Source organism: Gossypium hirsutum, chromosome A11 (assembly GCF_007990345.1).
Source record: "Gossypium hirsutum isolate 1008001.06 chromosome A11, Gossypium_hirsutum_v2.1, whole genome shotgun sequence".
Taxonomy (NCBI): domain Eukaryota; kingdom Viridiplantae; phylum Streptophyta; class Magnoliopsida; order Malvales; family Malvaceae; genus Gossypium; species Gossypium hirsutum.
The window spans coordinates 35,590,269-35,599,070 of NC_053434.1; positions in this window are offsets into that span (position 1 = coordinate 35,590,269).

Below are 8,802 nucleotides of genomic sequence, written 5' to 3' on the forward strand. Positions count from 1 at the left end.
TAAGAGTGAAAGAAAGAGGAGAGAAACTTTGTTTCCTTTACAATTTGGTCCTTCTACCAAAAGTCCATTATTTTTACCTAGAAATCAAAAGAACTTTCACTGCCACCAAGAGGGAAAAAGAGAAAAATGATAAGGAGTGTAACACCCCATGCCCGAGACCGTTGCCGGAGTCGAACACGAGGTGCTGACCGACTTAGTTCATTTACTTGCACAGTTCATTTTAAAAATTTCCAGACAGCTGGCTAACTGTGTCGCTGTCACCTTAAAAATCATATCTTGAGTTCCACAACTCGAAAATCAGTTTTGTGATTTTTTCCTGAAACTAGACTCATATATGCATCTACAATTTTTTCTATAATTTTTGGTCGGGCCAATTAGTACAGTTTATTAGTTAAAGTCTCCCATGTTACAGGGATCGACTACACTGACCTTCGCGCATAACGACTTGGATATCTCCCTGTACAGGGCTTCAATGCTGATTCCATTTGTTTCTATAGAAACTAGACTCAAAGAGGAATCTATACATATATGGCATGACTCCTAATTATCTCTGGTTAATTTATAATGAATTTCCAAAGTCGGAACAGGGAATCCAGAAACCGTTCTGGCCCTGTTTCACGAAAACCTAAATATCTCTTAACATACAACTCATATGACCGTTTCGTTTCTTCCATATGAAAGTAGATTCATCAAGGTTAATTTACATAATTTATTCACTATTTAATTCCATTCCTACTATTTTTAGTGATTTTTCACATCCACATCGCTACTGCTGTCAGCATCTGCCTTTAAGGTAGACTTTACCTATTTCATAGTTTCCATGATTCAATTAGCCCTTTTTTTTGCATACATAGCACAAAGTATAATCATGATTAACCATTCCAATGGCTAATCGTTTCCAAACATTTCCATACCTCTTAGTGATCAACATACAAAACGATTATAGTACTATGCTAAAAACGTATATAAGCCATTTTCGCATGGCTATCCAAATTTACACAAAATCTATGGGTACATGACCAACAACAAGAAGGGTAGTCCTATACATGCCATTTCAAATTTCAACCAAAATTGTACCAAAAGGGGGCTTTGATAGTGTGGGAGACTTCGACTTCCAAAAATCCCGAGTCCGATAGCTGACGAGCCAAAATCTATAAAACAGAGAAACAAAGAAACGGAGTAAGCAATTTATGCTTAATAAGTTTTGAGCAAGGGATTCCAGCACAACAAAAGTATAGCATTCATATAGCTAAACGGATAATTTCATATGCACAAATTCTCAATATCATACTTACTTCACATTACCAACCCTTATGTTCATACACAAAAGATCAACTTAGCCAAAGGCCGGTAGCTCATTTATCGACTGAGCGAATACAGATTTGTAAGGGATCAACTAATTCAAAGCACACACGAAACATACCTCATCGCTGGGATTTTACGAGCGTATTAATTTAAATTTTTACAGCAAGATCACTCGTTCCCAAATCAAGCATCTTCGGGGTTTAGCCGGATATAACCACTCGCACAAGGCCTTCGGGTCTTAACACGGATATGGTCACTAGCATAAATGCCTTCGGGACTTAGCCCGGATATAGTCGTTAGCACAAATGCCTTCGGATCTTAGTCCGGATGTAGTCGCTTAGCACAAAAGCCTTCGGGACTTAGCGCGGATATAGTCGCTTAGTACAAAAGCCTTCGGGACTTAGCCCGGATATAGTCGCTTAGCACAAAAGCCTTCGGGACTTAGCCCGGATATCATTCGAGTAACCATGCACATATATCAATAAATCATGACACATTCATATTTCATTTTCATTACCAAAGCTCAAACACAAGACACTTATCACATTTACAATTTCGGCTCAATAGCCACATACAAGAGCATGATTTTGATTTACTTAAGACATAGTCTAATCGAATCATAATTTAAGTCCCATTACTCGAAAACGTACCTCGGATGTTGTCGAACGATTCCGATGGCTATTCGACCACTTTTTCCTTCCCTTTATTGGATTTAGTTCCCCTTTGCTCTTGAGCTTAATTTAACAAATAAATTGATTTAATCATTTGAGCATCGAAAAGAGGAACTCAAGGCACTTGGCCCACATATATCCATTAGACATTAAAGTCACATATGTACGGAATCATGAATCAAACTCAACACATTAGTTAATACTCTCCTTAGCCGAATTTTCTAAGTCAAGATAAAGCCTTCAATATGCTTACCTATGGCCGAACAACACATCAACCTATGTACTCATTCCTGTGGCCGATTATGCATGTCTATGTTGAGGCCAATTATATACTCAATACCACACACAAATGGCATACCTTTTACTAACTAATGCATTACATATTATAACTCAATACGCATCCATCATGTACTCCATAACCGAAACACCATCATATATAAATATATACCTTGAGATATTGTATATGTCATACCAATACGTCATGTGCAAACATATATATATATGTGCAAGAGCCGAATCTCAAAGTTGATTATAACTAAACATGAACATAAATCCAAAACACAAATCTTACCTACCATGCAATAAGCATAAATCATACTTATGGATATACCATGGCCGAATACATCACAACACCATACCATTTCAATTTTGGTCATGGTTAAACAAAGAACTTAATGTCTCACTCAAAAATGCTAAAAAGAAAATCCAAGAGTCATCAATCCACCATCACATGTATCATTAACAAGCTTCATATTTAGCATGCAATGGCATTAACACAAAATCCACCTAGGCCGAATATCATCCCCATGACATAGCAAAGATTTGAACCATGGGCTAATTAGAACTCAAGCTAGCAACTAAAAACATGCATGAATCTCATGGCACAACCTCAAACATACCTTAATCTAGATACAAGTATGGCCAAACCTCCTCCTAATCCTCTTCCAAACCAAACATGAAGTAAGAACTCCTTCCTTCTTCCTTAGAATTTTCGGCCAAAAGAAATGAAAAAGGATGAACAATTTTTTTTTCTTTTCTCCAACTCACGGCAATGGGGGGGAACACTCACACACATTCCTTTTTTTTGTTTTCTTCCTTCCATTTCTTATTAGTTTATTGCCCATGCTTCTTATTTTATTTTTCCATTAACACAACATGTTTCATGACATGTTTTGCCCATCATCCCTTGTCATGGCCGGCCACTAGTACTTAAATGGGGGGAAATTTACATGCAAGTCCACCCCTTTGATTACATGCACTATTAGGCCACTTGCATTTGCCTAGCACATTTCTAAATTTTCTCACATAAGTCCTATCAACTAAATTCACATGCAATTAACTAAATCGAAGCTTAAAACTTTCACACATTTATATTCACATATTTTAGGCAATAATTATCACATTCAAATAATTTGGTGACTCGGTCTAGCGGTCCCGAGACCGCTTTCCGACTAGGGTCACTTTAGGGCTGTCACAAGGAGACTATGATGAGCTACGATATTAAGTTAAATTCAAGAAAATAGAAGTTGGAGGAGAGAGGAAGTCAAGTTAAAGTTTGGTTTCAAGAGAAAAATGTATAGATGTTAATGTTTTATGTTGTTTTTAAGTTTAGTAGTAATAGAAAAATATATAAATGATTTTAGAGTCAAGCTTTATTATGGAAAGTATTATGTTTTTGACATGTTGAAGAAGAAAGAAGTGAGAAAGTGAATTAAGTGATAAAGAGAAGAGAAAAACAAATTATTTTGGATAGAAAATAGGCAAGTACCCATGAACTTCTTTGTTATTTAAGGATTAAAATGTGATTTTTGTAAAACTATGTGGTAATTAGGTAAAATATAGAGTGAAATAATTTAGTATGTGAAGTAGGAAATTAAAACAAAAGCATAATAGTTGTATGTGTCAGAGAAAAATATACAATGTATTGAATAAGTGAAATTATAGAAAAACATGAAATTTTATGGAAATAAGGATTAAATTGAAAGACTTGAGAAATATTTGTGGTGGAATAATGTAAGTGAAATACATGGAAATTTGATGTGAAAAATGAGATAATGAGATTAATTATGTGAATAAAGTGAGATAAGAAAGAAATTTATTTAATAGTGAACAGAGAATTTTTATGTTAAAATGTGATTAAATTGGAAAGTTATAAAAGTTTACAAGAAAATATTAAAAAATAAAGAATATAATGAAAAATACAATAATATATTAATAAAGTAGTCCAACTACAATCATTTATGTTAAAAATAGAAAAAAATGAAGTGCATAACACTTAAGATGTGAAAATAGATATTGTGGTGAATTTAGGAATATTAATAGGTTTTGAAATATGCTATATGTGTTATTTAAAGTGGAGGATATTGCCACATGAAATGTTGTGTTGAGGATTAAATTGTAAAATATATAAAAGTGATATGTGAAATGTATAATGAGAAGTATGAATGAGTTATGGAAGATTAGTAAATGTGTATAGACATGTGTTAAAGAAAGTGGAAGATATAATTATGTGAATTACCGTTATAATGACTAAATTGTAAAAAGTGTGAAAGTAATGTGTATATGATATGATTTGCCCAAGTAGACGAGATAAGAACTATTGGGATATTAGTGGCATGCCATTAAGGAAAAAATTAATGCACTTGTTGTCTTGCGCTTTAGCGCCTACTATTTCACACTCTGGTGCTTATCGTTCTGCACTTCGGTGCCTACTATTCTATTAGTACACTTTATGTAACAGCCCGGTTTAGACCCTAGTTGGAAAGTGGTTTCAAGACCATAAGTCTGAGTTAGAAAAATATTTTAATATTATTTTTTGTGTTTACAGTATGTGAATTTGTAATGACCTGAAATTTACGGGTATCGAAAATCATGTTTCCGGCTTAGTATTTCAGAAAATCGGGTTCGTAAATATTTATTAGAAATATTTACGAAGCTAGTTGAGTGATTAATTAGATTTTAGTTAAGTAAATTAGCTTGAATTAAGGTTAATTTAGTGTAGGGATTAGATTGAATATAATGCAAAAGTTTAATTATAGATTAAAGAAAATTGAAGGGACTAAATTAGAAAATAATCCATAAAAGGGAATAGTGCCAAATGTATGGAAAATATTATTCCATGTGTATGTATAATATATATTATATACTTAGTATTTAAGAAATTAATATAATAATATAATAATATAATTTAATAATATAATAATAAAACATAAAAGAAGTAAACAAAGAAAAAGAAAAAGAATTAGAAACGAAACAGAGAAGAAATTGGGAGAAAATGAAAGGAGAAAAGAAACAAAAGGAAAATTTAGGGTTTTGAAGCTTGAAGTTTAATTTGGTAAGTCAATTAAGTCCCTTTCTTCATAATTTTGATGTTTTTGGAATGTTAGAGACATATATTACTTAATGTAAGTGGAAATTTTGAAAGTTAGGAGATTTTTACACATGGATTATGTTGAACAAATTGTTGAATTAGGGATTTAATTGAATAAATATCAAGTTAGAATTGATTAGGGGATTAAATTGTAAAGGAAGCTATAAGTTTTGTGTTTGAGGGACTAAATTGAAAGAAACTTGAAACTAAGGTTTTACCATAGATATCTAATGTTTATGGTGAATATGATAGGAAATTGAATAGTAATGAAGTATGAATTGAGTGATAAAAGTAAAAGTGTTAATTAGGATTAAGTTGAAACTTGAAATTGAATTGAATAGAAATTTAGTTATTTATTGTGAATTGTTATTGTATTAATAGTATAAATTATTTAATTTCCATAGCTAATGTAGTACCGGAGACATCAACAAAAAAAGGAAATGAGAAAGTTGACGAGGAGTAATCCGAAAAATTTACAGTTTGTATTTCTATTAACCAAACTTAATAATTATTATTGCATTTGTTATATATATATAGTAAGTTGTATAGAGTTAAGTATTGCTATTATTGTATTGAATTGAATTGAGTTGTGAATATCTAAAACTGAAATGTATATTGATTGTTATCTGAAAATTTAAGTGAAATAAATACCCTACTAACAGTGTCGGGCTAGGTTGGATATAATTGGCATGCCATAAGATTGGAAGTGTACAGGGATACTTCGACCTTGAGTCGATGAGGCACTAATAGTGTCATACTGTTACTTCGACTTTGTGTCGATGAGGCACTTTGTGTGTCATACTGTTTCTGTTACTTCGGTTTAATCAGATGAGGTACTATGTACCGTACTATTACTGGTTTCTTCGACAATGCTGATAAGGCACAATGTGCCGTACTGGTGTGTTGGTTGGATCCGTGTATCCTCCAAAGTTTGAATTATGTTAATAGGGGTAAATTTACTGTATTGGACAACTGAATGACTGTGCTACTATATTGAAAATCTACTGTTATTGATTGATATATTATTGAACTGAATGTTTACTTGAGAAAGAACTTTGAATATAAGTAGTGCTATTAGATTTGAAGTTAATAGCTCAAATGTAATTTGTGTTAATAATGATTTAAGTGTTGGTTTATAGAAATATCACTGAGTGTATACTCAGTTTATAGTTTGTTTCCATACATAGGTTAGGTACGAAAGCGATTAACAACTCAGCATCCAAGTCAAACCTGAACTCAAATACTTGGTGATGTGTTTTATTTTGAGAAATGGCATGTACCTAGGTTGTCTTTTGGAAATTGTTTTGAATGTGATTGTTAATAGTGTAAGAATGATAATGGTTAATCCATGAATGCAAAGTTTATGTTTATAACATGGTCATTTATATAGTTTAATTTGAATTGATTCAATTAGTACCAAAGAACACTGTTTGGAAATTTTATGTTAAACACTTACTAATACACTCGAGATGGATCGTAACATTGATGATTTTAATGTGAAATGGATGTGTATATTCATGTTTTGGATTGGTTGAAAGATTTAATTTTAAGTTGCTTGTTATTAAAGTTTGCAGGGTTGGTAAACTTGAACTATAAGGTTCATTTTGAGTCCACACGGCCTGGCACACGGGCGTGTGATCAGACCGTGTGAGACACATGGCCCTTACACGAGCATGTGAGTAGACCATGTGTCCACTGCATCTAAAATTTGGCAAACTGAATGCTCAGGTATGACCACACGGGCAGAGACACGGGCGTGTGTCTCAGCTGTGTGAAGCACACAGATACAGTACACGGGCATGTGCCTGGCCGTGTGAAAACTGTACTAGGTTCGAATTGAAAATAAATCCATATGGGCTAAGCACACGGACGTGTGTCTTGGCCGTGTAAAACTAGTTTGTTCATGAGCAACAAGTCAGAGAAGTACACGGGTAGAGGACACGGGCGTGTCCAAGCCATGTGAGTCACAGGGGGTGATAACACGGGTGTGTCTTAGGTTCACACGGGTGTGTGGTACTGTTCATTAAAGAAAATTTTATAAGCTTCTGTTTAGGTCTCAATTTATTTCTAATATCTTCATTGGGCCCCGAATGTTCGTTTATGAGTCAATAAGATAAATTACTAAACTTTATAATGATAAATTTATAAAATTCGTGATAACTATAGTGATCGGTAATGCTCCGTAATCCTATTTTTATGTCGAAAAAAGGGTTAGTGGGTGTTACATTTAGTGGTATCAGAGCTATTCAGGTTTAGCCTATTCTATAACTAAATCGAGCTCGGAATTGAGTCTAGAGGTACATGCTATAGTTGTGTTAAATTTCAGTCGGGATTGGATGCTGATATATATATACTGAATTATCGTTATTTTTGTTTGATAGTTAAAGATGTCTGGTGAAAATATTGAAAAAACTGATCAAGAAATGTATAGTGAAAAGGATGAACCATATGATATGAATGAATCAGAATCTAGAACACCTAATGTAAATCCGGTAGGTAATCAACCGCCAAATGTTGAAAGGAATGATACTAGAGAAAGAGATAATACAAAAATACTCCAAGTGATTGCTGATGCTCTTCAAAGAGCAGTAGAAACTATACCTACTATAACTCTTATCCCTCCAACTCGATGAGCCTTGATTAAAGAGTTGCGAAAGTACAGTGCTACTGAATTTCTGGGATTGAAGGGAGTTGACCCATCTGTAGCTGAAAATTGGATAGAAACAACAAAGAGAATTCTGAAGCAACTTGAATGTACCCTACAAGAAAGCTTATTGTGTGTTGTTTCTTTATTAAAAGGAGAAGCGTACGTATGGTGGGAATCGGTAACTTAACATGTACTGGAGGAACAGATAGGTTGGGAATTCTTTTTAAGAGAGTTTCAAAAGAAATATTTGGGAGAATTATATGTGGAAGACAGGAAACAGGAGTTCTTAATGTTGAAATAAGGTGAGATGTCCGTAGCGGATCATGAACGGGAATTTTTGAGATTGAGCAGATATGCAACTGAATTTGTACCGACTAAAGCTGATAGATGCAAACAGTTTTTACGAGGACTGCGTGATGAATTACGATTACAGTTGGTGTCCGTACGGATTATTGAATTTGTAGATTTAATTGAAAGAGCCAAAATGGTTTAACAAGTGTTGGGGTTAGAAAAAATGCTTGAAATTTCTCGTTCACTTGGGAAACGTCCTGGAACTACAAGATCTAATCCACAACCTAAGAGATCAAAAGAATTTTGAAGCAGTGGAAGATTTGGTTCTAGATCAGATAGAAGTGACAAAAGTCGTGGTAGACAAACGACAATTTCCACTAGTAGTGTCAAAGGGCCATCCAGAAATACTGAAATTTCAGAATGTCAACATTGTGGGAATAAACATCGGGGTGAGGGCTGGAGATTAACTGGAGGTTGTTTTCGATGTGGATCCACTGATCATTTTGTAAAAGATTTTC